The 25,488-nt window shown below is 39.6% G+C and overlaps 1 protein-coding gene across 16 annotated transcripts in view; it reads left to right on the forward strand.

Moving 5' to 3' along the window:
* Window positions 1-25,488, forward strand: part of SIPA1L1 (signal induced proliferation associated 1 like 1) — a 219,345-nt gene that overhangs the window by 63,642 nt on the left and 130,215 nt on the right. For 7 of the 16 annotated variants that reach the window (XM_054197962.1, XM_054197979.1, XM_054197966.1 and 4 more), the window contains 2 exons: window positions 5,836-5,932; window positions 21,886-21,962. The gene's annotated coding sequence lies outside the window, so the exon portion shown is untranslated. Of the gene's footprint in view, window positions 1-5,835; window positions 5,933-9,323; window positions 9,648-10,176; window positions 10,248-21,885; window positions 21,963-25,488 lie in introns of those variants that run through there. The other 9 variants (XM_054197973.1, XM_054197970.1, XM_054197972.1 and 6 more) reach the window with 7 other exon arrangements.

Genomic DNA, 25,488 nt, shown 5'->3' on the forward strand with positions numbered 1-25,488 from the left:
TGGTAAAGGGTAAAATAGTGGAGTTTCTGCAATATGCCAGTATATTTTGAAAGACTGGGGAACTTTGATTTCATGTTTTGTTTGTTGACAGATGTTGGTACAGGCCAATGGAAACCCACTGGATCAGTGTGTGCAGGTGCCCTTCAGTAACGGCGCTTCATGGCTTTTAGTTTGTGCACTGTTAGGCAGTTCTCTGCCTTCTTGTTTAGGGCGTCTAATTTGTCTAGCAAATGTATCGTTGCTTACATTTTGTGTATTATCAGTTCATCAAAGTGCTGATGAAAGCCTTCATATAAAGAGAAGTTGTTGTGGCCATTGGCTAGAAGTTGGAAGAGTAATACTTCTGACTGACAATTGGCTGCTGGATGACCTTGAACAACAACTTTTCTTTCTTTTGCCTTGATTTCCCTTTATTTGTATTTGGTTTAATGATATTTACCTTATCTGCAAAGCACTTTGAACCCTTATCAGTGGAAAGCTTCCTAGCAGCGGCATATCCTCTATGATGCTTCCTCTGTTTCCAATGACAGGCAGCTTTAAAATTCCAAATGCAGAAGTCAGTCAAGACGCCAGCTCAGTTTTTCATTTCTTTTAACAGCAGTCAAATAGATTGAAATTACATATGAAACAGGGAAGGGAACAGAAAAAGAGTGAGCTTTCAAATTGTGAATTTGAATATTCTTTGCTAAATTTGCCCTTTATCCTTGCTCCTCCAGTATTTTCTGCCATACACAGATTATTAGTTCTTTGCTTGACAGCAGTAACTTCTTCGATGGTAGAAAATGCGGTCGTCTTATAGCTTAGCTGTGACAGAGAGCTAGGCTGAAAAACAAACAATAAAAGAACTTTTCCGAAGAGAAAAACGTAACTTTTAAAGAAGGAATATTGGACAGCAAAAAGGATGGGTCACTACTTTCTGTAAGGGGGGACGGGGGAAGTGGACTTTGTCTGCATTTGTTGTTGGTTTTCTCCATTTCGAACTTAAGTATTTGCATTCCTTACTGTAAAGCGCTTACTGTTGCCAGGAATAACTCCGAAGTTCACATTTTCATGGTTGTGCTCTATAAATTCTCTGATGTTTCACTTTGGTTAGTTCAGCACTGGACAAAAGCATTAGCTCATGGATGAGAAGCTATTCCCAGTCAGCAGTATCTTCTTGGTACAGGTATTTTACTTACAGGATGTGGAATTATATTAAAGGTAAACATAAAGCCATTTATATGCTATTACAGTCATATGCTGCGTGGCTAGAAAAACTGGCCCCAGTGTGAAAGTGCGTAAGCCGTGCTAGTTTTGAATAATAAGGAAAGGTTATGGCTTACTGCACTAAAATGATGATGTGAACATCAGAAGACGCCTTTTTGGGTGAAATGAAAGTAAATGAAATCTTATTCAATTACCCCTTTTGAGAAAAATGTTAAGTATTACAGTAATTGACTCCTGTTGACAGGGGAGCAAAAGAGTTAATAAATTAAGTGCAATGTTACTAATTTTGATTGATACTGTGTAATTACGATGTCAAAGGTATTTGAATTTGTCTCATGCTGTAAATCTGCATCAGACTTCTAGTTTATCCTTGATGAGAGCAAAAAAACCAACACAAAATGAGAAAATCCAGACACGCCCCCCCGTCTGAGCTGAATCTCCCTTAATTCAAAAATTGAAGTATAATTCAATTTCAGATCTCTTTTTCCATACTACTATTTTACAAAAAGGTATGAGAAGGTAAAAAGGTTTCACTAGTTCAGCTTTCTTCCTTGTTAGTAGCTTATCTCTGAGAAATTCATGAAGGTTTAGTGTCTGAAAAGGAAAAGGTAAATATTCTCTTTGAATTTTGATGTTAGCAGCAACAGAGAATCTCCTGACAGCCCTCCGTGCTCTTCTAGGGTTTTTTCTTTCCTAATAGCCTTAGTCTGACTGGAGGTTTTAGAGTTTGACAGTAAAAGGTAGCCTTCCAAACTACCTTGAGCTGTTCTGTTCTCGCTAAGAAGAAATAAAACTTAATTTTACCTAAAAGTGAAATTTATGGAAGAATACAAGAGATCAGATTATTCTGGCAGTAACTCTTGAAGCAAATGTTCTTTAGCTTGACAAGCCGAGCATGGAAGGATATACTTTATTAGGATGCAAATTCTATGTATGTGATTCATTTGTTGTGTAGTATTTTCATGCGTTTTTTGGGTTATTAGAATTATACATGTATTAGTATGTAGAGAGACTTTATTAATGGGTCATAAATAGCATTTCACTATTCAACAGGGTGAAAGTCAAGATGGCTATAACTTCAAAATTTAATAGGAGTCTGTATACCTTCTTTTATAATGAATGACTCCAATTTTCCTAGAATAAGGGATTTCAATTTATACTACTTCTTGTAGACTCTTTTGTACCTGTTTCTACATCGCCTTGCTTCTTTTCTTGCTTCTGTGTTTTTCACTATTTCATATTCATTGTTCCAGATCCTCCTTTTTTCTGGAGGTTTTGCTGCTGCTGAGTTTTATACCTCCCTTTCATACTTATCCTTTCCTGCCTTTCTGACCCAGAAGAATTTGTGCCTCAGCGAGTTTCAGGAGCAACTGTCTTGTGTTTTAAGAGTAATTTTGGGAGCTTAGCTGTGATTTCTAAGTGTGCTGCCATCGCTTGCCATATAGGTTTGTGCAAGTTAGCTGGGTTGGTGCTTTTTAAAACCCAGTCTTACCTGTGTTTCTGATGTGTAGGAGTAATAGCCATTAGTGCTTAGCAGTCATATAGTTGAGAAGATGTTTAAGAATGGAGTTTACTTTGTAGTAATGTTTTTTATCAGTTTCTGGCATTCAGCATCTTCAGTGACAGCATATGTTTGGCTGGAGATGAAACTAAGAGCCCTGTGAAAGCTGTGGTTGGAGGTGTCCTTCCAGCAGTACTGCTCTGTGGGCTGTTCTCCGTTGTGGCAGCATACTGTGGGTGCAGGAATTCACTCACCTGCTAGGCACAGGGCTTTAAACATACCAGCCTGAACACGCAAGGGAATTAGGTACTGAAGTCCCATCTCCTTGTGACTGGGGTTCACAAAATAGGTTGCAGGCTGGTGTCCAACGCCATGGGTGCAGCAGCATCTTCTTTTCCCTGCAGTGCATCATCTCATGTTTGTTGAAGTTCATTGGTGAAACTTGTCCTGGCTGTCTTCATTCCTCTGCTAGTAATTACAGTAATAATCAGCTAACACATGTATGTCAAAAGCCTTTGTTTTCATTATGAAGGGAAAGACAGGCCTATTAAAAATATTTTCATAGCTTTATGATGGCACAAGAACACTTTATGTAGACTACTTTATTTAGAAGTAATAATGTGTATCGCCTTCCTAAGGAAAACCGAGAAGGATATTTTCCACTGATTAAAAGGACATCCCAAAAGGCCTGCTTGCTTTTCTTGGGAGATGAATGGAGTGAAGTCTGTGCAGGCTTGGGAGGAAAACCTTTTGGGGTTGTTTTTTTTGTTGGTTTTTTTTTTTTTTCAAGCATCTATAAGAAAAAAACATCTGAACTTCTCGTAGCTATTTTTTCAGCGTTTTCAAGTACTGTTAGATTCTGCTGAGAATAAATGCTAGTTATTCTTAATGTTTATAGGGAGCATTCTCTTTCTCCTTTTTTTGAAAAGGCTTTGGTTACAATTTCAGTACTTCCTAATGTTGTTAATTATATAAGGCTTTTAAAGCTTTGAACTGCTGTTCTGCAGGTGACTTGCTGCTCTGTGAGAGTAGCTTCTGCAGGATGCGGCAGAGAAGTGGGGAAGTGAAGCATTCCTTGGGTAGGTGGTGGATTCTGAAATCAGGGGGATGGATCTGCAAGGTTTCCTCATGTTGCTTATAGTACTGCATATTGACATCTGGAAAGTAGCAAACAAAACATTCAATTCTCTTCAAGTAACACATTTTAGATTTCAAGGGTGATGTAAGAAAATAGCCTTTTTCAGCAGAACCAAGTTCTTTCTTCCCTCCCCCCCTTAGGTACGCCTACACCGATGTTTTTTCAGCTCTGCAAGTGTGTTTTTTCTCACTCTCTCTGCTGTGTAGGCGGCCTTCCCAATCACAATGGAGCTTCACAGGCAATCTTTCACAAAAAAAAAAAAGTTGACTTTACATAGCTTGTCTATAATTTAACACCAAAGAAAATGGAGAGTTCTGGGTTAGAATTACGATGCATCTCAGTAATGCTTGAATAGGTGAAGAATTTCACCTTAAATAAAACAAGGAAAATGTCTTGACCAGAAGGCCACCATCTGTGGAAATTATTTATTTACTTGCTGCCCATATGACTTGCCAAAATGTCAGTAGCAATCACAAACAGGTAGATTTTAAACCTTTTGCTTGCTTCATTTGACTGAGTTATAATTGAACTTCTCTACCCCAAAATTAGAATGGGATTCTACTTGAAAGAGACAGGCTCAGTTTGTTGGTAATATGAAAGTTAAAATACAGTTCTTCCTGGAATGTTACCTTTTTAAACATGAATTTAGTTCTCTCTGCTTTTTGGAAGCTGCTTTTGCTGCATTTGATGACAACTTTTTCAGGTACTGCAGCTTTTTTGATGATGCCTCATTTTTTTCCAAGGTCTTAATTTCACACAATATTTTGTAAATAAGCCTGAAATCTTTATTTTTAATAGCTTAAAGGAAGATAGCAGTAATTACTTACTTGAGCTCTGTTGATAATGTTGTCTGGCACTTCTTTAAGAATTTGGTTGATGCTAATGTTCTTGCCACCAAGTATTCAAACTTCATTCAACTCTACCTAGAAATAACTGTTGGGAGAATAGCAATGGGTGACTTAAAATTATTTGCTTATCAGCCTATCAAATTTCAGAGATCATTATTATAAAATAATCAGTGCTTGTACCATGGTTTTATGTGCAGGTTAAGCTGGCATTGCGGCTGAAAGCAGCCATCCTCATCTGCTTATCCTGTCCCGTGCCTTTTCTGCCTCACGTCAGCACAAGTGCTTGCGTAGCCATGCGGTGAACTGGATTGGGGAAAACCAGGTTGAAGAAATGATCTAGGTCTTCTCCAGTCTCCTTATTTAGAATTGGGTTTTAATCTGTCTCGTTGATATGATTCACTGCATATCTCCTCTAACACGTGAGCTTGGTGGGAGTAGAGAAGGACAAAAATTCATTGGTGGTGTGTGCTCTGCCTCCAGCTTGTGCCTCTGCAGAGTTCTCGGGACTCCAGCATAAATCTCCATGGTTACATCTGTTTGCCTGGTCTAATTTTAGAGGGCTCCTGTCATATACAGATGTAAGCCTTTTGTAGCAATAGACAGAGGTCAGATGTTTAAGCTAATGCTGAAACAATACAGATTTCGTTACAGGACCTGGTAAATAGGAAGGACCAGCTCTGAAACTTTTTTCAAGTTGGAGACTTCTTAGAGGACGGCAGTTGGTAACTTAGATAAACCCATTCCTGCTCTCCTTTGTGTTTGACATGTGTGGCTTTATGTTGAGTAGTGAGGAAAGAAGTGGGCCACAGCACTGCGAAATGTACCCTTTATTTCAGGTGTAACCAAATGGAATCTCCAAATGCCTGGCAGAATGTGTTCTGGAAGAAAATGACTTGGTTCAGAGAAAGAGTGATAAAAGAAGGGTTGGGATTGTTATAGTGGAAAACTTCTCATGCAGGCTCTCTCAGATGAGTAAGTTAGCTGCAAAAACTTCATAGGTTCATGGTTTTATTAAGTCTTCATTGTTGCTTTTGGCTTCTTACAAGCACAGTTTCCACAATACCCTTTACCTTTTGAAAAAGACTTGACCCGTTTGTTTCCCAGTCAAATTTTGTTCATACCCACGGTCTTTCTGCTTCTAGGTTTCACCGTGCTATGATTCATCTGAATCTGGTCGTGACAGCCACCAGGAGTTTTTGCTAAAGCTGCATGTGCTTGCCTTCTCAGGAATTTGAATAGGTAAGAGAGCAAGCACCACTTTCTGTATCGTTTGACAGTCACCCTTTGGAGTGGTGCTAGTTGCCACAAAATTATTGTTGGCTTAGTGACTGCTGATAGCACGTTAGTGTTTTACAGAATATATAGGGGGTGGTCTCCAGCAGGATGGTTTACCTGGGTAGGCTGGCTGCCCTCCGAGTGCCAGACTGTGTCCCAGTCTGTTGCTGAATGTGTCCTCTATACGTGAGAGCTTTTTTCAGGAGGGAGAGATGAAAGGGGACTAGATGGCTACTCCCTCATCCCCTTTCACACAGAATCACAGAATGGTTCGGGTTGGAAGGGACCTTAAAGATCATCTAGTTCCAACCCCCCTGCCATGGGCAGGGACACCTCCCACTAGACCAGGCTGCTCAAAGCGCCATCCAGCCTGGCCTTGAACACCTCCAGGGAATTTCTACTAGGTATTTGTAGAAGTGTTCGTCAAAGCAGGTTGGACGCTGTTCAGGATGTGACAGAATGCCTGGTTTTGTCACGTTTTCTAAAACACAGTAGTTTTTGTAGGTGGTTTCTTTTAATCTACTTGTGAAACTAAACTCGTGTTGTAAGGAAGAAAGGGGATGATTATTCTGAATGTGCCTGATTCTACTGGCTTTTAGTACATGATCTATCCTTTCACAGAGAAATATAATCTACTTTTAGGGAGTTTGTGAAAAGATAAAAGGTACACTGCAAGCGTGAGATACTGCAGATCTGCCTGCGCAGCTTTGGCTTCTGCCTTGTATCAAATGCAAGTCCTTTGCAGGTGTGTAATGATCTCGTGCAAGAAGGTTGGAAAATTGCAGTGTGTGACTTTGGGGGATGGAGGGAGGAGGGATGGGGAGCACTGGTGTTGGTTTTGCAAAGATGGGCAGGAATGGATTTCTTTACAAACAAATTGACTTCCTGAATTAACTCAATGTGTTGTGTAAGCCATAGCACTGCCTGAATGGAGGCGACCAGAATACTTGGTAAGGACTGCAGGGAGAACAGCATTGAGACATGAACTTAGATCAGTTTAAACTGATTTGCAACCAGGCAGCAGAAACACAGCTCCCTCCACTGAGTAGACTTGGATCTGTTTATTAACACATTTTGAAAGCTATAGGTGTAAGGTATGCAAAGGAAGTCCACTCTGGAAGTGACAAGTGGTGTAATAAAAGTTGCTATTAAAGAAAAAGCCCTCCCTTGTAACGTTGGTTCATCAGTCTGGGGGATGTCTAAAGAAACAAATAGGTTTCTTATTTGAGAGGATCTGCCCTGTAGTTGTTGCTGCACTTGTTTTGGACAATGTTGTTGTATCGAAAGCGTCAATTTACATCTGTTCTTCTGAAATCTGTCAGCAAAAGTGCATTGTGTTGGTGGAGGACTGCTTAGCCTCTGAGGTTTGATTTGTTGTAGCAAGAAAACATTTCCTTCAGAGGACATAGATATTGGAAACAAACATGTTTCCTCATGGCTCTAGAGGAGCCCTTGGAAAAGGCTGTTTTTATTATTTTATCTTTCCCCTGGAATCATCTTACCTTTTCACTTGGCACCATCTTTTTACAAAGAATCATTATTGTGATTTTCTTTGATATGTAGCTCTCAAAAGTTACAGATAGAGGAGAAAATGTTGCGTCCGTCTCTTTCCCACCACACCATACAAAATTTTATTTTGTTTTGTTTTTGAAGTTTGTGGTCTCAAGAGACACATTTTGATCCTGAACACTCTTTAGTGGGGCATGGACAGTGAGTGAAAAAGGGCTGTCTTGAGTGATGAAGTAAACGCAGTCTCTTGGCTATTCATTTAACTTACTAGTGGAAAGTAAGTGAATGGTTTTTCCACCTTGTTATGTTTGGATTCCACAGTTGTTTTTCTGTCATATACTTTTTATAAAGAACATCCAAGTAATTAAACTAATTTTGCCAGTGATGGCGTCACCATGTTATACCACTGAAATACGTACTGAAGAGTGTAAGTTCCTTTTTATTATACATGTGGAATTTTTGTTCACTAATGGAAATTGTTTCCCAGTGGAATTTTTTTAAAATCGTTAAATTCCAGCTTGTAACAAGTCTATGTCTACAAAGTTGTATTTAAAACTTCATTTGTTGCACTAGTAACAGTTCTGGTTGTTTATGAGCTCATAAGCTCATGGTCCCATAGATCCAGTCTCGTTTACTGAAATTCATGGAAAAGTCTTACAGTTGGGAATTAAACTTTTTAGTAAAGCATATCCGTGATAACAGGTAGCTTTTTTGAAACAGTAACGTGCTCCAATAAAGCTGATTTTTGCTTACGTGGAATCTAATTGGATTTGTAAAGATATTTAGGTGCAAGACATTCAGCACCATAAACTTAGTTTTGTTAGATTCCCCACATTCTTCTGTTGATACGGACAGAATAAAACTTGTAAAATTCTGCATACAACTTAGCCTGAAACTGCTTATTTCTCTTTGTCCTGGACTTAAAATAAAGATGAGGCCTGGGGGGAAGGAAGAGGAGGGGTTGGTCCCTGTGCCTGAGTGGCTGATGCTGATATTAAGTTATATTTTGTAGGATAGCATTTAAAACTGCTGGTTTTACCTGTACTATTCTTTTCCTTTTGACAGGTTGAAGCCCCGTGGCTTCATTTATCACTGATAATATGGTCTGGTTGCGCAAGGTGGGTTAGGGTGGGAAAGGTTTTGCCTCCGACATCCTTGCTCTTTCACAGAGATGCGCTTAAGGGTACGTAGTGCTGTGTTCCCTGTAATGGGAGACGGCAGCTGTTTGGGTACCGTTTCTCTGAATGGCCAGGAGGAGGTGTACAGAGTTGTGTTCCTTTCTTAAGTTTTGCAGGTTTTCATATTTATTCTTTTTCCAGAAATTTCCCCAAGGTTTAGTTGGTGATTATACAAATGGTTTCTGTTATTAGCATTGTGTAGGTCTGTACTTCAAGCTGTTTCCCTGAGGAATCTGAAGAAAGTTAGGGAAAACCCCCTGCAATTAGTGCTTACGGTCTTGGCCTCCTTAAGTGTTGCTTGGGGAGTGCATGTACGTATTTTGTGTGCATCCATGTACCTGTGCACACAGTGCACCTGAGACACAAACGGAATAGGGGTATTAGATACTCTCATTGATGCGGGTATGTTCACAAGTTAACAATTGCCTTCTGTAATGGTTATGTACTGGGGTATTGCAATGATAACTACAGTTACTATCTTTAAATGGAAAAGAAATGGAAAGCGCTTAGTATGTTTTTACCTTTTCTGTGTTTAAAAACAGTGCAGTGAATTACCAGAAGTTGGCATGTGATAGTTGGAAGATTATTTAATGTACTGTAGAACTGGAGAATTGCAACTGCAGCATTCAACAAAACTAGATAATGTTCTTAATAGCTAAATATGTCCATTGTAATAAGAAATGGGTGTTAATGAGAAAAGCCTCACCTTCATTTCATTGTGTATGATACCAAAAGAATTGTATATTCAGAAACCAAGTGTATATGAGTGAATGAAAAGAGAAGAGCCTGGATCCCATTAATTTTTGGCTACCTGTAAACTGGCGAGGGTTTTATGCTTTGATTGCAGTTTTCTGTTAGTCCAGAATGACTGACGACTTAGTGGTATGGATTGTAACGATTCACTTTCTTTGCTGTTACAGGCAGCTGTTGACTAGGCAGGCCAAGAATGAGAGTACATACGCTATGTCTGCAAACTTCCTGATCTCAAAATGGTTAGGCACACCCAAGTTAGCTTTAATCTAGCTTGCCTGGATTAAAAAAGATTGTAAGGATTTAACAGCATGGATTTTAGCATAACCTATTTGAGGCTGTCAGGGAGTCTGGGTGCTTAATCACTGCAATCCTGTGCCTTGGAAATTGAGTGGGTTTTGTAAAACTCATATTATTGAGTTCTGTAGTTTGCATAAATGTGGAGAGCTGTTAGTAGATTAAATATGTATGTTATTCTGTGGATGAATTTTTCTTACTTCTACCTTTAAAATGTGCAATGTAGTATAACTTAGACCTAGTAACTATATGCTTAGTACTAAATACGATTACAAGTGTACACTGCTTAACAAACAAGATGATTTCTGTAGTTGATCCTGTAACATTTTGTGAGATTGGCTGATGAAGAATGAGCAACCCTGGTATTTTGAGTTTCTGCATGGCTCAGCTTGCGTATTACTAAAGTACTACGTGCTCTGCTTCAACTTAAATAGCAACAGATTTCTGCAGGTAAAATATTCTTCATTTTTGCAGGTTAGCAATAAGAATTGGCTATTAAATCTGAGACACAGAACAGAAGTGGAATCTGTGAAGAAGGAAAAAAAGTAAGTTCACAGACTGAATTAAAAAAAAACAAAAACAAAAAACAACCAACAAACCCACAAAACAAAAAATCACCCAGCAACACCCCCCACCTCCTCTCCAAAACCCCCCCGAAACCAACCAAAAAACAAAAACCCAACAGAAGGGTCTGTAGAATAGCATAATTGGAATTGGGAACTGTGAACTTTCTTCCTGTGCTGCCCTTGACTACCGGTGTTATTTCTCTGCTTTTTTATCTGTAGATGGAAAATGTTTGGTTTCTTTGTTAAGTGTTTTGAGAACATGTGCAACTACAACTGCACTGAGTATTAGATTTCCTAAATTCCTGCTTCAGAACAAATACACAAAGATGAAATATAACATTTATTTGGGAAGCATCCAGTTTCAGTGAAAAGATTTCTAGGAATTTGGAAATGAGCAATACGTAAATGATTCCATCTATCTGAAAACAAAAGAATCTTCATTTCTAGCCTGATTTTATTTATGTGTAGTTTCCAGTCACTGGTGGTTCTTTTATCTCTCAGCTTGATGAGAGATCAAATTCCTTCCTTCTCTTCCTCTCTGTGTTCTTCCTATAGGCATTTTAATTTTTTTCCTCCAGCTTTTCAGCATCCTTCTTGAACTGTAAAATAAAGAACTAATTGCAGTTTCTCTGTGCCAAACAAAGTAACATAACTGCTGTGCTCTCTTATTTGATATTCATGCTTGTTTATGCATTAGTGTATTGCATAAGATTAGCCACAGCAATGTGTTCTGAGTTTTCCATTGCGTATGCAGATTCAAGGAAGCTAACTAGTAAACTGGAGTAATGCACAAAGCTGTCACCTGTGAAGATCAGAGTTCATGCTTTCCACTTGAGATCAGAGAAGATCAGCTTACTTTTCAGTCTAATTGTATTCACTGCTTATGCATAATGCAAGACCACAACTTAACTCTGCTCCATTTGATGAAAGATAAAGATCAGTGTCTACTACACAGTAGATGCTAGCTTTACAGATCCCATCAGCATGAGGCATTAGTCATGTCTTTTTATGTATATAACATAGCATACATGTATATACATATCATAATGTGTGTGATGCTGTATAGCTTTCACATTAGTAGTTATGCAATTAATCAACAGTGCTTCCTGTTAATCTTAATTGGTATAGGGGTTTTTAGCATGTTGGTCTCTGTGCCTTGTTATATGTTGTTATATGAATATATGTAATATTCATTAGTTCATACCATCATTTCCATATTTGAAGACTTGATATGGTTCTTTGGTACCTTGAAGCTATGCTATTTATTATATTGACCTGTAATACCAGTAATACCTTATTTTTCTCAGTCTTTTTCAACATATGTAAATAATTGTATCTTTTTAAACAAAGGAAGCTTATAATTTGCAGAAGTTGCAAACAATTTTCTAACTCATCAGCGTAGCTGAATACTCAGCTTCGGCTTTATATGTGGCCTTTTTACAGGAGTAGGCTGAAAGTCTTAACATGTGCTTGAGCTGCAACCTCTCCCATGCCTGTTACGTCTTCTATAGGAATAGAAAGAGGGAGGAGTGACATTTCTTATTAAATTTTTGGATCTGTGTATATTTAGATATATACAAGTGGAGAATTTTCTCTAAACTGTGAAACCTAGGCTGGCAAAGTCTTTTAAAGTTGAGAAATTGCTTGGATAGAATTAAATTGTGGTGTGGTGGATTTTTTTTTTGGTTTCATTGCTGTTGGGTGTTTTGTGTGTGTGCAAACCTTCACAGATTGTGTGAGGATGGCTGAGTGTCTGGACGTGTCAACAACTCTGGAATGTGTTTAGAGCAGTGCTGGCCTGTCCAGGCTTTGGTGCCTTTAGTTCCTCCACTCCGTAAGCACACAAAATAAAGGCAGGAAAGCTGTTTCCTCATCTGTTGTTTGGGTCAACCTGTTTACTTGGTCCCACACATTTGAAATTGTTTGGAAGCTTCTGGTTAGGTAGCTGTGACAAGAACAACTGGAAAAGACAACATTTTTTTTTTCTTTGTTTTTTTTTTTTTTTTTTAAACCAGCCTTGTCAGTATTGGTGTAACATGGCTCCAATTTCTTGATTTCTTGATACCTTGATTTCTTCTTACCTTAGGGGCAGAGCCACTGCTTCTTCGTGCTGCTGCACTGTTGGTAATGTGTTTGTAAAGCTCATAGCCCAGAGGTGCTATAAGTGTGTGCATGTATATGTAGTAGTACAGATATGACTTTCTGGGAGATGAGGAAGCACTGAATTATCATTGTTTAAACTCCAAGTTAAGTTTTATATTTTTTTTATTTGTGCATTTTCTTCTTCTTTTACTCTGTTGTTCTTTCCTTTATTTTCTCTACTGCTTTTAGGCATGTATTTTCTTCAGCAAAACCACCTCTTTTTATCTCTCTTTTCCTTCCTTCTGGCACCAGTGCTGGAGCTCTTTGCAGAGGCTGGCTGAGCAGAAAGGTTGAATTTGGGAACCAGCGCACCCTTCCTTCCTCTGAGAAGGGGTAACTCTGCCTTAGCCTCTCTTCTCTGAAAATAATTGGCTATTGGGAGGAGGTTGTTTGGGATGAGGATGAGCTCCAAAATGACTGGGGCCTGAGCACCTTCCCAGCTGGGATTAATTTAGAATCACAAGTTTATAGCATTCTTTAAGTGTTTACATGCTTGGCTGTGAGGGAGTGAAGGGGAGACAGACGTGTGTTCCTTGCAAATCTTTGCTCCTTGCATCTGTCCTTGACTATAAAAGGGAAGCAAAGGTAGATTTGGTATGACCGAAAACTTGAAAGAGAAGAGCAGGTAAAGGTAGATATAATTTTGCTGTGGAATTAAGTTGTGGGCCAAGCACACTCTCTTGGATTATTCTGCAAAGCAGTTGTCATTTCTTCATTAGTAAAGGCTAATTGGGATTTTTTTTTTTAGCTTCGCTTTTATTAAAATGTAGAAAAGAATGTTGAGGCTCATGATGATCTTTATAGATACTGTAAAGATATTCAAAAGAGCAGGTTAAATATTTGGACAAGTTGGTTGCATTTTCTCATACATTGAAATCTTAGCTGTTGTCTTTCATCCAGAAATCCAACGTTAGAGTTAGCTTACTGTATTTGTTGAAATCAAAGTTCTCTCTGGCTGAGTGGTGCTGCCTCAGAGGGCACAGCAACAGATGTAAATGGAGGAATCTAGGACAGGTTTGCAGCTGTAGTCTTAACTTGTAGTCTTAACTTATTGTCTGGTGACTTCTAGCTCTGGACTTTCTGAATCAGGGAATTTTTATTCTTTGTTGCCTTTCTCTTATCCGTTCTAATTCTGCAATATCTTTAATTGGGAAGAACAGAATTGCAGTTGGTAATGAAGGTAGAAATTTTATACAGTGGTATGATAAAGGACCAGCGTTCTTTCCAGAATAATTCCTAATGCTGTCTGTGGGTGGGTTTTGTTGTTATGGGCTTTTTTTTTTTGTTGATGAGAGTTGGAGTATAAATTGATGGATACAGATATCTTCGTGGTCTTCAGTGTAATGAATTCTGCAAGGAATTGAGAAATGCCAGGTAGTACTGGTAATGGGTCTGCTTATCAGATTTGACTATCTGTTTGGTACAGTCGCCTAATGGTGGGTGCTTCAGAGCTGTGAATCATTGCAGCATGTAAAATCTTCCAAGTTTTGGGCCCCTGCATTCCTGGTTAGGGCTTAAACTTTCCTATGCTTACCCCAGATGAATAATACCTGTGCTTACATATCCAAAGGCGTGCCTGCTGCATTTTTATTACCTTTTTTTACTGTTACTCTGTGTTCACCAAATAATATGGCTCTGCATTTTTCTCGGTGCTCTACGGTCACTTCTGGAATTGTTCATCTACAGAGCAAAGAGGATTGTGGCTGACCTTCTTTTAACGTTTTTATATAATCAGGATTTAACCAGTTTTCTAATTTTGCCTATTAAATGGAAGTGGAGATTTAGCCTTTCTGTTAAATGAGTGAATTCTGAAGCAAATCAATGTTAAGAAACCTTTTGAGACCCTTAAAGCTTTACTGTGCATGTGGGAAATTGGAAGAGCATATTAATACATACTCAGACATTCTGGTATGGAAGGTGTTAACAATCATCACCATTAGCCAAAATTTTAAGGTGCTACAAATGCTGCTTAGTCTTTTATAACCAAAGGACTACAGTTACTAGGTTGTTTTTTTTTTCCGGACAGACTTTTTTTGACCATAATTCCATTATGGCAAAAATATGACAGGTTTTCTTCCTTGTCCTTTGGTAACCCATGGAGGACTGACACCTTTCTATTCCCTTTTTCAAATAGAACCAACCCTTGAGGCCGTGGTCTGGGTTTGGTCGTCTGGCTACGAGCCTTACAGAGACTTCTGTCTGTTCTGTCATCTCAACTACAAATACAGTTTACCTATAAAACAATTTTGTTCTGTGTTAATACCTGTGCAGTGATTATGCTCCAGTTCTAAATTGACTAGTGAGGCATTTTAATAGCATCTCTTGCTTGGCCTTCAGATTGTCAGTGCAGCTCAGGATCATGCTAATCATGGCCAATATGAATTTAAAAATATCTTTCCTTCATGCCTTTTATTTTGGCTGATCTGTATAGGCATAAAAAAAGGTTTTCATCTTTTTCTTACTTAATCTGTATTTGCTTGCTTTTTTACAGTTTAGCTTCATGGCTTACAGTATTAGTTTATTTTTAGCAGAAGTGCACCAGACCTGCTATTTCAGATTTTGTGTTTGAAAAACAGTGTTTGTACAGCAAGTACTTCTGACAAGGAACTGCAGAACTAGATTGAAATGTTTTTGGTAGTAAGTATTAATCAGAAATCAGAAACAAAAAAGCAACGTGGCAGGTGTCATGTTTGGTGGTGGTGGTTGTGTCTTCTCAGTGTTGGTTACAGTGTGATAGTACAGAGGTGCCAGTATTTGTGAAATCCGTACAGCTGTTAGTACTTCTTTGCTGATGCAGTTCAGTTACTGCCAGGCACAGCTTGCCCTTTCAGTCTTTGCTTTGCAGAATGATAAATGTTGCTCACTGTCTCATCATTTACAGCAGCTCTTCATATGTTATATTCAGGGAAACGACAAACTCACATTCCTTCATTTTTCTATGTGGTTCTTTATCATGGAAGTGTCCCACTTGCCATGCTACTGACTTCTCTGCATCTAACTCTTACAGACATTTAACAATTTGAGAAAGAAATTCTGTAAAATGTTTTTTCCTGCAAAACAGTTGATTGTACACATAAAAATGTTTCTGCATATAGCGTAATGTATACTCAGAGTAAATGTCCAGTATGTGTTATTTGAATTTGTAAATATAGATAATTCAAATCAGAAGAAAAAAATAATTGGAAGATGCTTTCTTCTGTAGCTTCAGGGTTTGGAAATACATCATTGCAAAGGTGAACAAATAAAACATACTTGGATTTTTTTTCTATTATTTGTTTGAGATACTTTTGATAGGGGAAGTTTAAAACAAACAATTTCTATGCTCGACAGAAATGCTCTTACTTTGTATATATGTGCTGTTTTTTAAACTTGCTTTAATGATGTCTACGCTTTCCTAACAGCTTTTGAACCTTCTCATTTCCATCAGTTTGATGGATAGATACATGTCTCAATTATATTAAGTTCTGAATAGTTTGTGCAGAGTGGTAGTTTGATTGGAGAGAACTCCAATGTATTGCCCTGATGGGGTGTACGGTGTGAGCAGTTCACGGGGAATGGAGCTAAAAGTATTAAGATGTGGAGATGGAAGAAGCATTGAAGCATAGGGCACAAATCAATAAGAAGCTGAGTTTTGGTAGTTTTGTTAGTCATGATAGACTCGCTTTTACTACCTTGTTTTTACTTTTACCCCATGTTCACTAAATAATTTGGCTCTGCTTGTAATCTAGCATTGTCCTCTGAGAGATGTGTAATTAGTATTTTTATTAGTGGCACATGCGTATCTGGATGATCTTGGAGAATGTTTTGGTTATATAGGATACTCTTTAACAACAGATAAATAAAGTTCTCAAATTTTGGGGACAAGAGTCAGATTGGATGTTGATTTGAAGACAGACACATACAAAGAAACTGCAAATTGTGTTGCAAGATGTAGAGGCTATGGATTTGTCAGGTAGTGGAGAAATATAGAGAATTTCTTCCTAATATCAAGTATAAATCTATACTTTTTCTGTTTAAAACCGTTACCCCTCGTCCTATCACTACACTCCCTGACAGAGAGTCCGTCCCCGTCTTTCCTTTAGACCCTGTTTAGGTACTGGAAGGCCACAGTCAGGTCTCCCTGGAGCCTTTTCTTCTCCAGGCTGAACAACCCCAACTCTCTCAGCCTGTCCTCATAGGAGAGGTGCTCCAGCCCTCTGATCATCTTCATGGCTTTCCTCTGGATGCACTCCAGCAGGTCCATGTCCTTCTTATGGTGGGGGCTCCAGAGTAGGATGCAATACTCCAGGTGGGATGTCACAAGAGCGTAGTAGAGGGGCAGAATGACCTCCCTCGACCTGCTGGCCATGCTTCTTTTGATGCAGCCCGGGATGAGGTTGGCCTTCTGGGCTGAGAGCGTATATTGCTGGCTCATGTTGAGCTTTTCATCCATCAGTACCCCCAAGTCCTTCTCAGCAGGGCTGTTCTCAATCCCTTCATCCCCCAGCCTGTATTGATATCACGGATTGCCCCAACCCATGTGCAGGACCTTGCACTTGGCCTGGTTGAACTTTGTGAGGTTCACGTGGGCCTACTTCTTGAGCTTGTCCAGGTCCCTCTGAATGGCATCTCCTCCAGCGTGTCAACCACACCACTCGGATTGGTGTTGTCAGCAAACTTGCTGAGGGTGCACTTGATCCCCCTGTCTATGTCATTAATGAAGATACTGAACAGTACTTGTCCCAGTACGGACCCCCACTTGTCACCGATCTCCATCTGGACATTGAGCCGTTGACTGCTCCCCTCTGGCTGTGACCATCCAACCAATTCCTCATCCACTGAACAGTCCACCCAATGATGACCCTGAGTGTAAGATAGCATTGTAAATTTCCTTATTAGTCAGCTAAATATCTTGTATTATCAAACAGATTTAGTAAATATTTTCTTAAGTCCCTTTTATTAGCCTGAGAGTTTTTGCAGTGTGTGTTTTAGTGCATGAGTTACATTGATAAGAGCATACAGACTAATGACAGATCTGTCATAAACAAGAACAGGAGAAACCTCAGCGTCATTTTTCTTTATTATAAGAATATGATCGATATAAAATGTAACACATCAGGCCAATATTTTGTGGTTTTCATATAAAGCAGATGGTGCTTTCTTGTATTTGGACAGGTACAGACTTCTAAATCCAGTAATAAACTAACTTTTATTTGGTAGTCTCTCAGTGACATCTGTGATACAAGCCTCTGGTTAGCAGCACACCTCTCTAGAGGGTGCATCAGGCTGGCAAATGGGTGCCTCCGTACCTATCAGAAGAGTCGCCTACTACTATCACCCGTTGCCTTTTCTTAGTTGCACTGGTGGTTATATGGGGAGCAGATCGGGCTGCCTTAGTCAGCTCCAGCGTCTCTCCTGATGTGACAGGTCTTTCTTCTTCAGCCTGCAGAGCAGTGAAGCAGTTCTGCAAGGGCACCTCAGGCTTCGTGGGAAGTCTCTTCCTTGTGCTGGTCCTTGCCATCGTAAGCTTCCATTCTTCTGCATTATTGGCCTCTCTCCCCTTCTGTGTGTGCTGGTGGGGGAGTTTTTGGTTGTTTGGCTGGCGGTCCATGCAGACTGTTCTTGGAACCAGCTATCTGTCTCCTCCTCAACCTCCCTGATGCTATGCAGCCTCCTCACCACCTGCTGCAGGAGGTCCTCCACCGGGGCACACAAAGGGGCATCTGTTTGGTCACCTGAATTAATAATGAAAATATGAAGCAAAACCTACTGCAGGTCAAGTTCTAACTGGACCAACCTGAAATGGATTCTGTTTTTTATACTGAGCCACTGCTTTAGTTCTCTTTTCCCAGGAGTTATGATGCTTTATCTGCACTGGTTGTTTTGGATCTCTAGGTCATACTGAACAGCATCAGAAGTGTCACCTGCTGCTTCACTGAGACATTTACCCAAGGGAGAATATTTTACTGGTTTTATGGCTTCCTGACTGTGATTTATCTTTCTCCTCTAACTTAAATGGATTTTTACCACTCTTCATTTTCCCCCAGCGATATATCCAAATCTTCCTAAGCATCAGAATTCTGTCTTACCACTTCTTCAGTCTTTTCCCACTTCTTCACTTTTGTTAAAGGACACGTACCCTGTTTCATATTGCCCTGAGATCTGTGTTTTACTAGTTCTCAAAGCAAATCACTAATAGTTTAGAAATTATTTAGACTAGTTATTTATATACATTAGTACACATTATTGTAAGCCGCTGGATAAAACTGTGTGTTAATTTTTCTTACAGAAAGATCAGGGTTTTTTGAAAGGAGAATGTATTTTGAGTGTTACTTTTGGAAACTTTCTGCCACTTCCCTGTTGAGCCTTAGAGTATTGGGATCCCTTGTTATTTAGACCAGATTATAAAATTGGCTCACAGTGCTATGTGCCACCATAGGTTTAGCCTTCTTTGTAGACTTTGATGGCCCGGGTGAGATCCAGAATAGACGTGAGCTGTGCAAGCCAGCATGCTATTGAAAAGCCGCCATTATGTAACTCATTCTTAATGAATTTGAGAGCAGTGTTGTTATTTTTCAAAATTAAAAAGATAATGCTCCTCACTTTTTGTTGTATGTGAGTGCGATTTGTAGCCCACCACCCCCAAAACTGTCTTGCAGAGCTTTGCTGGACTGGTATTTCACTTGGGAAGACTTGGAGGGAGTAACAAATTCTGTGTTGGTATTGCGAACCACCTACTTGCATGTGTGATGTTTTTCTGCAGTTCCTATCTGGGCAAGACTAGGACTGACTTAAAGGTCTTCTTGCCTGAGTCAGAACGGTATAAAAGAGCGCAGAGAAGGAGGTTCTTGGCTTGCAAAGATATAAAAAGCCAGGCAAATGAGTAGCCTATGTGACTATTTTTGTTGTACTATATCCGAGATTTGAGCAGACTTGCTGTAACTTACAGCAACATGCAGTATTGCTAGGTATCTTATAAATGTATGCTGTAATATAGATCTTGGGACTGCCTGGCCGATAGGTCTCCCCCTGTGATGACTGGAACCGTTTAGTAAAGGACCATGCTTCAAAAACTCTGTTCAAATAACCGTAGCACAGCTACATGTGCTGCAAGCTGAAGCCACGGTGACTGGAGACTATCCAGAAATCTCTAATGTCTCTTTCCCTAAATGGTTGCTGTTTGCCAAATTTCTTCTGTGAATTATTGAACCAGTATTGAACATCCTTTACTGGTTCTGACAATTACATCCCTCAAACAGCACAAAACCGCTACTCCAAGCAGATATTGTATCTCTTCCTTTATTTAATTGTATGAAATAGACAATACTGGTAAAATCAAGACAATGAAGTGCAATGGAAGACAAACAGATGCAAATTCAATCTGGTTTAGTATTTTTTTTCCCCTGTAGGTTTTCTGATAACTTCTACTTGATGCATGGGCTTCTGTTTAATCTGTCATGTCTGGGAAGGCATTTTAAGTGTGAAACAAGTAGAAAATAATTCCAAATGACCGGAGGACAAAAAACATAGTTGCACAGCACAGTTTTGCGTTAGTTTGCTTTTTTTAACTGTAAAGAAAATTTAAGGATATTTGCTAAAAATAAAAATTGCACGACCTAAGCCAACAGAATTATGTTACTGACCTTAGGAAAATGTTACGCTTTTGAGTGAAGGTTGATTTTTCTTTTCTATTTATGTTCTTTTCCCCATCGTTAGTGGAATTAATCTCACTTGTGAACAGCTGTTGAAATAATAAATCCTGCTACTCAAATTGTAGTTATAGTTGTTCTGTTTTCTTGAAAGTTCCAAGCAGATTTAAAAAAGCAAAACCAAAAACCTCAGCTGGTAAAGCCATTAGAGGACAAAGTAGGTAGCTTACACAATAGAAGTTGCAAATGGAAATAATTATTAACTTACATAGAACATCCTTGAGTTTGGCCGACATCTTAATTCACTGAATGCTTTTAAGCTGGTGCTGCCTTTGGAGAGGGTGGTCTTGGCTCCCCCCATCTGCTGATTTGATGGTTGTTTGAGGGTGTTTCACCCAGGAATAGTGAGAGTGGTTGGGTTTGTGAAGTCTGAACTCCAGTGCACAGCACACGCGCTTGTATTGCCTCGTTTAGCACAGGGGGCCTCTCTTAGGTGTCTGGCTTAGTTCAGCTAATCAAATATTTCCTGGTGGGTTGTGTTGCAGCACAGGTTCTGATGCATTTGGATAAAACTGTCCCACACAAGATGACACTGTACAGTTTAGTTCTTGAAACTGTTATATTGGGGTTTTCATGAGATTTTGTACTACTTAAAAATGATCCTTTTCTGAGTGACTTTGCCTGATGAGTGAGGGTAGCGTATCTTGAGTTGGCTGGCTACAGCTATGTGCTCTGTCCTGCCCTGCTGAAAAGAAGGCAGACTTGCTCATCAGTCAGTCCTTAATCTGCTGAGTTTCACAGCCTGGTGTATTGTAAGGCAGGTCTGCATTGGTGATCGTTTGCCTTAAATGCCATCCGGAAATGTTAGTACTATCTTGACTCATTGGTCAGAGCTCCGAGGCTTACAGGGCAGGGAAAAAAATGGTTATTTTTTTTAGTTTGAACTACAGTTACTTAGATGAGTAGCTCTAGCAGTCCCATCGTTTGTAACTTAAAGGGAGGTGGTTGTACCATTAGAAAAATAAAAAAAAGGCTTTCCCAATTTAAGCCCTTTTTGTCAAAAGCTTTTAGCTTGGACAGATTTCGCACACTGTTTACTCTCCTGGCACCGAAGTTTGCTGAAGGACCCTCGTTTTGCTTCAGTCACTGTTTGTAGCCCTGGCTGGACTTTTCAGGGTTCAGTGGGGCACCTGAGCTTGCCTCAGTGTGTGTCTTCAGTGCCCGAGGGTGTCTTCTCCTCACATCGCTTTCCTCTGAAATATCAGCCTTGATGAGCTGTGGGTCTCCGAAATGAGAGCGCGGGGACAATCTGTTCGGTACTGGTAGTGCTGTCTGTGTTGGCATCCAGTGCAGAGCAGAGGGAGGAAACAGTTGTGGCTCAAATACCAGAGGGCTGGAGAACGGAAAGAAAGGAGAAGATGCTACTAGGCTGGGAGACCGGGCCGGCCACTCCGAGGGGAGGAAGGAAAGAGCCACAGACTTTTTAAAAAAAGCAGGGGGAGGGGGGGCTAGTAGAAGAGAGAAGGAACAAGACAAGGAAAGGTGGGAGGAGTTGATTTCTAAGCAGTGAGCAGGAATGAGTAACAAAAGGAGGTTCTGGGGCTAGGGTAAACGCAGATAACTACTTGTTTGGTTTTTATAAGTCCTGGATGGCTTGGACCATTCTTCCATGGAAGTACTGCTGTGTGATACTACTGAGGTTTTGTGGCAGATGCTCTCAGTGGGAGCTTCTTTTTTTCAGGAATATTGTTCTCCAACACATTTGCTGCCTAGATCTTGAATTAGTTAAGTCTGAAACAAATTATTTTATCCTTATATTTTGTTTAGTTTTGTTTCTATTTTACCAGCTGCTGCATCTTTGAAGAGAGATTTCCTGTGCCCTTCTTCAAATGCCTGTGATATTTCCAATAGGAGCCATCTTTCTGTAAGTGGAGCTCTTTTCTATGAATATCAAATTCCTAGTATGAATTAATTGAATGCATTAGTAGAAACGTGTGTGTACAGAGAAGTCTATAAATAGTTTAAAAACTGTGTGGTTTTAGTACGTAATATGGTTTTCATGATTCATAATTGAGAATAATGATCCATGCTCAGGGGTAGTTTCTTTTTTTTTTTTATTTTGCTTTGGTCATTTTGGTCTGTGATTCTGTGAAATGAATAGTATACTTCTATTATAAGCTTAGACAGCGATAATAAAAGCAGTACTCGTCTCTGTCAACATTAGTGGAAAAAAAAAAAGTCTCTGGAGATTTCTGACTGTTTTATTTAATGACAAGAATAGTAAATCTGTCCTGTGTAGTGTCTGGGTGAGCTGTCTTATATCAAAACATGATTAATTGATTTTTATACTTTACAGCTGTGTTTTGGGAATAAGTACGGGAATGAAAGCCAAAAGCTCCCCTCTGGATTGTAAGAACCATATTGGAGAAGAGTTAAGGGATTGATTTGTTTTTCTGGTTTAGAAATTTTGAGCAGCAGGAAAAGGTAGGGCCTTGAGCTGCCTACTTAACTTGGTTTGCCAGCAGTCTCAGAACTAGTTAGATTGTCAGAGGAGTACAGCTAAGCAGATCTGTGCAAATATCTAGCTGTGTGAAGACGAAGATAGGCACCCATTGAGATCTTTGTTTGCACTTAAATCCATTGTTTAACATGGAATCGTGAAAGTAGGGGTTTACTGGGGTTGCTGAAGAAGTATTTGCTTCTTTAGGTATGAATACTAGGAAGGCCAGTCTTCAAAGCTTCTCTTTTCTAGAAATAATGATTTTTACACTGTGGACACATTGTATATGTTAATCAGTTCCTTAAACATTGTGTTTGGTCTTATTTTTTTTCTGAAACTCATAATGTAGGGTCAGCAGTAGTGTGGCTACTGTGATGGTGTTTGTGCTTTGTGTATGAATAAATGACTATGCATGCTTATAACAAAGCTTGCGTCAGCTTGAGTAAGAGGAATTGCGAGACTTTTCTCCCAGTTCAGAAACGTACGTTTTCAGGGAAATAAGCAGCTTCACAAACAGCTATTCAATAGGAATTTGTGGGGTAAGTTGACACTTCGATGTCTTTTGCACTCACAAGGAGACCTTCATTTGAGAGTTATAATGCAGGCTAATTTCAATGTAGCTGAACAGGAGTTTTCCATATGTATGTGTTGTATTCTGATTTTTCTCCTCTAACTTGGAAGGCATACGCATGTCCTTAAAATCTTTACAACATAGTAAAATGTATTAAAAGTGTCCATAAACTTAAATTATGGCTGGTAGTTTTGCATTACAGGTAAGCAGTACCCTGAAGGTCTGAAGTAGTTTTGACTCCTCTGTCTTCTGCTCCTCTCCCCATCTCTTGCACTTATCGTAAGTTGATCTGATGGATCGTCTCAGCAAAAAGAGACTGATTTAATTCTTGTTACTGGGTTAGTTTTCTACTGGTTTGGAAGCTGAATGTGTTTGTAATGCAAGGAGGTGATTGTGGGCCAGAAATAGAGAAGGGGGCAATGGAGCACGGGATGGGAGGATTCAGTCTCCACGTTCCTGGCAGCGGCAGGCTGTCAACTGGGCTGAAGCTGTAATGTTAAACTGCAGTCCTGGGCTCAGCGTGGGGCCCCTGTGGGCCTTGTAGATGTCAGTATCTGTTTTGTCCCTAACACAGATTGGAGAGATCAATGGGGTGGCATTTAGACAGCTCGAGACTACAGACACATACAATCGACATTGTTTCACAGTGCAGAAAACCATGAAAGTCTAGGAGAATACAGCTGCATATTTTTCCACTCTTAAATAATTTTAGGAGACTGTTCAGATTGAGATATTGAATTCTCCGGAATCGTGGCTATTAAAAGTTATGACTGTGTGTAGTACTATAATTACTTTCTTTTGCGTGTGTGTGTTGTGATGTAGGTGTCTCATGTTTCCCTAGCTGCTATATAGCTCATGGAAGAGCCTTCCTGTTAGGACCCCATTGTTCTCTCTTGAAATTTATACAGTGTTTAGCTGATAAAACAGCAGTTCCTTTATGATAGGGTGGGCCTACTGAGGACATGTAGCATGTACTGGAGAAGGGATTTCCTTTCTCTCCTCTCAGCCCTTAGTTTTCTCCTTTCAGGGAGCCAGAAAAATGATGCTGAGCTGGGGGGACCAGGAGACAAGTAGGGCCAAAGTTTGGAAGCGGGGAGCTGAGTTAGCTAGTTTGGCTGGAGTTACAGGGATTGGGGTGTGAGAGAGAAAAGGGATACAGAAGCCTGGCTTATTAAATTGCGGGAGATTGGGTAACTGGGGATTGCAAAGGTTTGGGGCAAGCCAGAGACAGTCCTACTTTCCCATCCTCTGTGATGTGAGAGGGAAGGCAGGTCTGTATGTGAAAGTCCTGGGAACTGCAGTGGTAATGGGTGGATTTTGTGCTGTTGCTTACTTGGAATGAAACATCTGTGGTTTTATACTCTGTTTTTCTTCCTACCTTTCAGTAACAACAACTACCCAATTGTGGTTTTGTACACGTGCTAATGTTTGGGAAGAATTGTGTGAATGAGTTTTTCTTTAACTAAGTGAATAGTGGCTGTTCTCTATTCTAAGTTTTGTGTAGAAAAAGAACGGAAGAATGTTTGTTGGTTGTGTACTAAAAACAGGCCCTTGTATTCACCTGTTAACTAGGAAGGATTTTCATTTACTATAACTAAATAAACAACAAAGTAGTTAAACTGAACAGTTTGTGCAGCACGCATAGCTGAAAATGGCCTCCAAATGTTCAAGACAACAGTTAAGGATTAGGACTCATCCCTCTAAAAATTGCAATCAGTTTGCAGACCACTACAGGAGAAAAGGGACTGTCTGTAATAGCTGTCCTTTGAGAGGGAGCTGGCTGGTGGTTATGAGAGCAAGAGTATGAATTTTGTAGTCATAGTAGTGGTACCATAAAAATGCCAGTTGTGAGCTCTGTTACTTTCTGTATAATTCAGATTTTAAAATTCTCATCAGGCTTTTTGGTATTTGGAATGAATGGCAAATGTAGATGGCTTACTGCATAAACTTCTCAATGGTAAAAACAGCAAACAGCAGCAAGATTACTCAAACGTCCAACACAGAAACCTTTACCCTTTCTTCTGTCTAAAAAAAAACCCCACCCCATCCCATTAGTGACAAAAAAGTTGACGCCTTAGTTATTGGCTTAGTTGCTCATATTTTATATAAAAGGATTTCATAGTATTTCAAGTGATCTGGTTTTCAGATGTGAAAGTATAGGGAATAATTTGTGTGAAGGAATTTGAACTGGGAGAGGATTTGGCAAAAGGTTTGATTTCAGCGCATCTAACAAAAAACGCAGAGCTTCCAGCTTCCTTTTTCTTCCACTTGCTTTATGTAAACACTCCGTACTTGTACCAAAACTATTTTGGTTTCACAAGTATAATTCTTACGTACAATCTCATCTGATCATGCTGTTTTAGTTTTTAAAAAAAGTGC

Source organism: Rissa tridactyla, chromosome 4 (genome assembly GCF_028500815.1).
Source record: "Rissa tridactyla isolate bRisTri1 chromosome 4, bRisTri1.patW.cur.20221130, whole genome shotgun sequence".
NCBI lineage: Eukaryota > Metazoa > Chordata > Aves > Charadriiformes > Laridae > Rissa > Rissa tridactyla.